This window comes from Phymastichus coffea, unplaced genomic scaffold (assembly GCF_024137745.1).
Source record: "Phymastichus coffea isolate CEN01 unplaced genomic scaffold, Cenicafe_Pcof_1.1 PCOF00080, whole genome shotgun sequence".
In the NCBI taxonomy this organism is placed as follows: Eukaryota; Metazoa; Arthropoda; class Insecta; order Hymenoptera; family Eulophidae; genus Phymastichus; species Phymastichus coffea.
The window spans coordinates 877,224-883,465 of NW_026706891.1; positions in this window are offsets into that span (position 1 = coordinate 877,224).

Genomic DNA, 6,242 nt, shown 5'->3' on the forward strand with positions numbered 1-6,242 from the left:
AGTGACTCGCCGCTCACGACTTTTCGAGCCAGGGGATTGCTATTTTTTCGAGTGACTCGCCGCGTACGACGTTTCGAGCCAGGGACTTGCTGGATTTACAAGTGACTCGCCGCGCACGACGTTTCTAGCCAGAGACTTGCCGGATTTACAACTTATTCGCCGCGCACGACGTTTCAAGCCAGGAACTTGCTGGATTTACCAGTGACTCGCCGCGCACGACGTTTCGAGCCAGGGACTTGCTGGATTTACAAGTGACTCGCCGCTCACGACGTTTCGTGCCAGGGGATTGCTAGTTTTACGAGTGACTCGCCGCGCACGACGTTTCAAGCCAGGGACTTGCTGCATTTACCAGTGACTCGCCGCGCACGACGTTTCGAGCCAGGGACTTGCTGCATTTACCAGTGACTCGTCGCGAACGACGTTTCGAGCCAGGGACTTGCTGGATTTACAAGTGACTCGCCGCTCACGACGTTTCGTGCCAGGGGATTGCTAGTTTTTCGAGTGACTCGCCTCGCACGACGTAACGAGCCAGGGACTTGCTGGATTTACAAGTGACTCGCCGCGCACGACGTTTCGAGCCAGGGACTTGCCGGATTTACAACTTATTCGCCGCGCACGACGTTTCAAGCCAGGAACTTGCTGGATTTACCAGTGACTCGCCGCGCACGACGTTTCGAGCCAGGGACTTGCTGGATTTACAAGTGACTCGCCGCTCACGACGTTTCGTGCCAGGGGATTGCTAGTTTTACGAGTGACTCGCCGCGCACGACGTTTCAAGCCAGGGACTTGCTGCATTTACCAGTGACTCGCCGCGCACGACGTTTCGAGCCAGGGACTTGCTGCATTTACCAGTGACTCGTCGCGAACGACGTTTCGAGCCAGGGACTTGCTGGATTTACAAGTGACTCGCCGCTCACGACGTTTCGAGCCAGGGGATTGCTAGTTTTTCGAGTGACTCGCCGCGCACGACGTTTCGAGCCAGGGACTTGCTGGATTTACAACTTATTCGCCGCGCACGACGTTTCGAGCCAGGGGATTGCTAGTTTTTCGAGTGACTCGCCGCGCACGACGTTTCAAGCCAGGGACTTGCTGGATTTACCAGTGACTCGCCACGCACGACGTTTCCAGCCAGGGACTTGCTGGATTTACAAGTTATTCGCCGCGCACGACGTTTCGAGCCAGGGACTTGCTGGATTTACAAGTTATTCGCCGCGCACGACGTTTCGAGCCAGGGGATTGCTAGTTCTACGAGCCACTTGCCGCGCACGACGTTTCAAGCCAGGGACTTGCTGCATTTACCAGTGACTCGCCGCGCACGACGTTTCGAGCCAGGGACTTGCTGCATTTACCAGTGACTCGTCGCGAACGACGTTTCGAGCCAGCGACTTGCTGGATTTACAAGTGACTCGCCGCTCACGACGTTTCGTGCCAGGGGATTGCTAGTTTTTCGAGTGACTCGCCGCGCACGACGTTTCGAGCCAGGGACTTTTGGATTTATAAGTGATTCGCCGCGCACGACGTTTCGAGCCAGGGACTTGCTGGATTTACCAGTGACTCGCCGTGCACGACGTTTCCAGCCAGGGACTTGCTGGATTTACAAGTGACTCGCCGCTCACGACGTTTCGAGCCAGGGGATTGCTAGTTTTTCGAGTGACTCGCCGCGCACGACGTTTCAAGCCAGGGACTTGCCGGATTTACAACTTATTCGCCGCGCACGACGTTTTAAGCCAGGGACTTGCTGGATTTACCAGTGACTCGCCACGCACGACGTTTCCAGCCAGGGACTTGCTGGATTTACAAGTTATTCGCCGCACACGACGTTTTAAGCCAGGGACTTGCTGGATTTACCAGTAACTCGCCACGCACGACGTTTCCAGGCAGGGACTTGCTGGATTTACAAGTTATTCGCCGCGCACGACGTTTCGAGCCAGGGGATTGCTAGTTCAACGAGCCACTTGCCGCGCACGACGTTTCAAGCCAGGGACTTGCTGCATTTACCAGTGACTCGCCGCGAACGACGCTTCGAGCCAGGGACTTGCTGCATTTACCAGTGACTCGTCGCGAACGACGTTTCGAGCCAGGGACTTGCTGGATTTACAAGTGACTCGCCGCTCACGACGTTTCGAGCCAGGGGATTGCTAGTTTTTCGAGTGACTCGCCGCGCACGACGTTTCGAGCCAGGGACTTGCTGGATTTACAACTTATTCGCCGCGCACGACGTTTCGAGCCAGGGGATTGCTAGTTTTTCGAGTGACTCGCCGCGCACGACGTTTCAAGCCAGGGACTTGCTGGATTTACCAGTGACTCGCCACGCACGACGTTTCCAGCCAGGGACTTGCTGGATTTACAAGTTATTCGCCGCGCACGACGTTTCGAGCCAGGGACTTGCTGGATTTACAAGTTATTCGCCGCGCACGACGTTTCGAGCCAGGGGATTGCTAGTTCTACGAGCCACTTGCCGCGCACGACGTTTCAAGCCAGGGACTTGCTGCATTTACCAGTGACTCGCCGCGCACGACGTTTCGAGCCAGGGACTTGCTGCATTTACCAGTGACTCGTCGCGAACGACGTTTCGAGCCAGCGACTTGCTGGATTTACAAGTGACTCGCCGCTCACGACGTTTCGTGCCAGGGGATTGCTAGTTTTTCGAGTGACTCGCCGCGCACGACGTTTCGAGCCAGGGACTTTTGGATTTATAAGTGATTCGCCGCGCACGACGTTTCGAGCCAGGGACTTGCTGGATTTACCAGTGACTCGCCGTGCACGACGTTTCCAGCCAGGGACTTGCTGGATTTACAAGTGACTCGCCGCTCACGACGTTTCGAGCCAGGGGATTGCTAGTTTTTCGAGTGACTCGCCGCGCACGACGTTTCAAGCCAGGGACTTGCCGGATTTACAACTTATTCGCCGCGCACGACGTTTTAAGCCAGGGACTTGCTGGATTTACCAGTGACTCGCCACGCACGACGTTTCCAGCCAGGGACTTGCTGGATTTACAAGTTATTCGCCGCACACGACGTTTTAAGCCAGGGACTTGCTGGATTTACCAGTAACTCGCCACGCACGACGTTTCCAGGCAGGGACTTGCTGGATTTACAAGTTATTCGCCGCGCACGACGTTTCGAGCCAGGGGATTGCTAGTTCAACGAGCCACTTGCCGCGCACGACGTTTCAAGCCAGGGACTTGCTGCATTTACCAGTGACTCGCCGCGAACGACGCTTCGAGCCAGGGACTTGCTGGATTTACAAGTGACTCGCCGCTCACGACTTTTCGAGCCAGGGGATTGCTATTTTTTCGAGTGACTCGCCGCGTACGACGTTTCGAGCCAGGGACTTGCTGGATTTACAAGTGACTCGCCGCGCACGACGTTTCTAGCCAGAGACTTGCCGGATTTACAACTTATTCGCCGCGCACGACGTTTCAAGCCAGGAACTTGCTGGATTTACCAGTGACTCGCCGCGCACGACGTTTCGAGCCAGGGACTTGCTGGATTTACAAGTGACTCGCCGCTCACGACGTTTCGTGCCAGGGGATTGCTAGTTTTACGAGTGACTCGCCGCGCACGACGTTTCAAGCCAGGGACTTGCTGCATTTACCAGTGACTCGCCGCGCACGACGTTTCGAGCCAGGGACTTGCTGCATTTACCAGTGACTCGTCGCGAACGACGTTTCGAGCCAGGGACTTGCTGGATTTACAAGTGACTCGCCGCTCACGACGTTTCGTGCCAGGGGATTGCTAGTTTTTCGAGTGACTCGCCGCGCACGACGTAACGAGCCAGGGACTTGCTGGATTTACAAGTGACTCGCCGCGCACGACGTTTCGAGCCAGGGACTTGCCGGATTTACAACTTATTCGCCGCGCACGACGTTTCGAGCCAGGGGATTGCTAGTTCTACGAGCCACTTGCCGCGCACGACGTTTCAAGCCAGGGACTTGCTGCATTTACCAGTGACTCGCCGCGCACGACGTTTCGAGCCAGGGACTTGCTGCATTTACCAGTGACTCGCCGCTCACAACGTTTCGCGCCAGGGGATTGCTAGTTTTACGAGTGACTCGCCGCGCACGACGTTTCGAGCCAGGGTTTGCTAGTTTTACGAGTGACTCGCCGCGCACGACGTTTTGAGCCAGGGACTTGCTGGATTTACAAGTTATCCGCCGCGCACGACGTTTCGAGCCAGGGGATTGCTAGTTCTACGAGCCACTTGCCGCGCACGACGTTTCAAGCCAGGGACTTGCTGCATTTACCAGTGACTCGCCGCGCACGACGTTTCGAGCCAGGGACTTGCTGGATTTACAAGTGACTCGCCGCTCACGACGTTTCGTGCCAGGGGATTGCTAGTTTTACGAGTGACTCGCCGCGCACGACGTTTCAAGGCAGGGACTTGCTGCATTTACCAGTGATTCGCCGCGCACGACGTTTCGAGCCAGGGACTTGCTGCATTTACCAGTGACTCGCGGCGCACGACGTTTCGAGCCAGGGACTTGCTGGATTTACAAGTGACTCGCCGCTCACGACGTTTCGAGCCAGGGGATTGCTAGTTTTTCGAGTGACTCGCCGCGCACGACGTTTCGAGCCAGGGACTTGCTGGATTTACAAGTGACTCGCCGCTCACGACGTTTCGAGCCAGGGGATTGCTAGTTTTTCGAGTGACTCGCCGCGCACGACGTTTCGAGCCAGGGACTTGCTGGATTTACAACTTATTCGCCGCGCACGACGTTTTAAGCCAGGGACTTGCTGGATTTACAAGTTATTCGCCGCGCACGACGTTTCGAGCCAGGGGATTGCTAGTTCTACGAGCCACTTGCCGCGCACGACGTTTCAAGCCAGGGGATTGCTAGTTTTACGAGTGACTCGCCGCACACGACGTTTCGAGCCAGGGGATTGCTAGTTTTACGAGTGACTCGCCGCGCACGACGTTTCAAGCCAGGGACTTGCTGGATTTACCAGTGACTCGCCGCGCACGACGTTTCGAGCCAGGGACTTGCTGGATTTACAAGTTACTCGCCGCGCACGACGTTTCGAGCCAGGGGATTGCTAGTTTTACGAGTGACTCGCCGCGCACGACGTTTCGAGCCAGGGACTTGCCGGATTTACAAGTTATTCGCCGCGCACGACGTTTCAAGCCACGGGATTGCTAGTTCTACGAGAGACTTGCCGCGCACGACGTTTCGAGCCAGGGGATTGCTAGTTTTACGAGTGACTCGCCGCACACGACGTTTCGAGCCAGGGGATTGCTAGTTTTACGAGTGACTCGCCGCGCACGACGTTTCAAGCCAGGGACTTTCTGGATTTACCAGTGACTTGCCGCGCACGACGTTTCGAGCCAGGGGATTGCTAGTTTTACGAGTGACTCGCCGCACACGACGTTTCGAGCCAGGGGATTGCTAGTTTTACGAGTGACTCGCCGCGCACGACGTTTCAAGCCAGGGACTTGCTGGATTTACCAGTGACTCGCCGCGCACGACGTTTCGAGCCAGGGACTTGCTGCATTTACCAGTGACTCGCCGCGCACGACGTTTCGAGCCAGGGGATTGCTAATTTTACGAGTGACTCGCCGCACACGACGTTTCGAGCCAGGGACTTGCTGGATTTACAAGTGACTCGCCGCGCACGACGTTTCGAGCCAGGGACTTGCCGGATTTACAACTTATTCGCCGCGCACGACGTTTCAAGCCAGGGACTTGCTGGATTTACCAGTGACTCGCCGCGCACGACGTTTCCAGCCAGGGACTTGCTGGATTTACAAGTGACTCGCCGCTCACGACGTTTCGAGCCAGGGGATTGCTAGTTTTCCGAGTGACTCGCCGCGCACGACGTTTCAAGCCAGGGACTTGACGGATTTACAACTTATTCGCCGCGCACGACGTTTTAAGCCAGGGACTTGCTGGATTTACCAGTGACTCGCCACGCACGACGTTTCCAGCCAGGGACTTGCTGGATTTACAAGTTATTCGCCGCGCACGACGTTTCGAGCCAGGGGATTGCTAGTTCAACGAGCCACTTGCCGCGCACGACGTTTCAAGCCAGGGACTTGCTGCATTTACAAGTGACTCGCCGCGCACGACGTTTCGAGCCAGGGACTTGCTGCATTTACCAGTGACTCGCCGCGAACGACGCTTCGAGCCAGGGACTTGCTGCATTTACCAATGACTCGTCGCGAACGACGTTTCGAGCGAGGGACTTGCTGGATTTACAAGTGACTCGCCGCTCACGACGTTTCGTGCCAGGGGATTGCTAGTT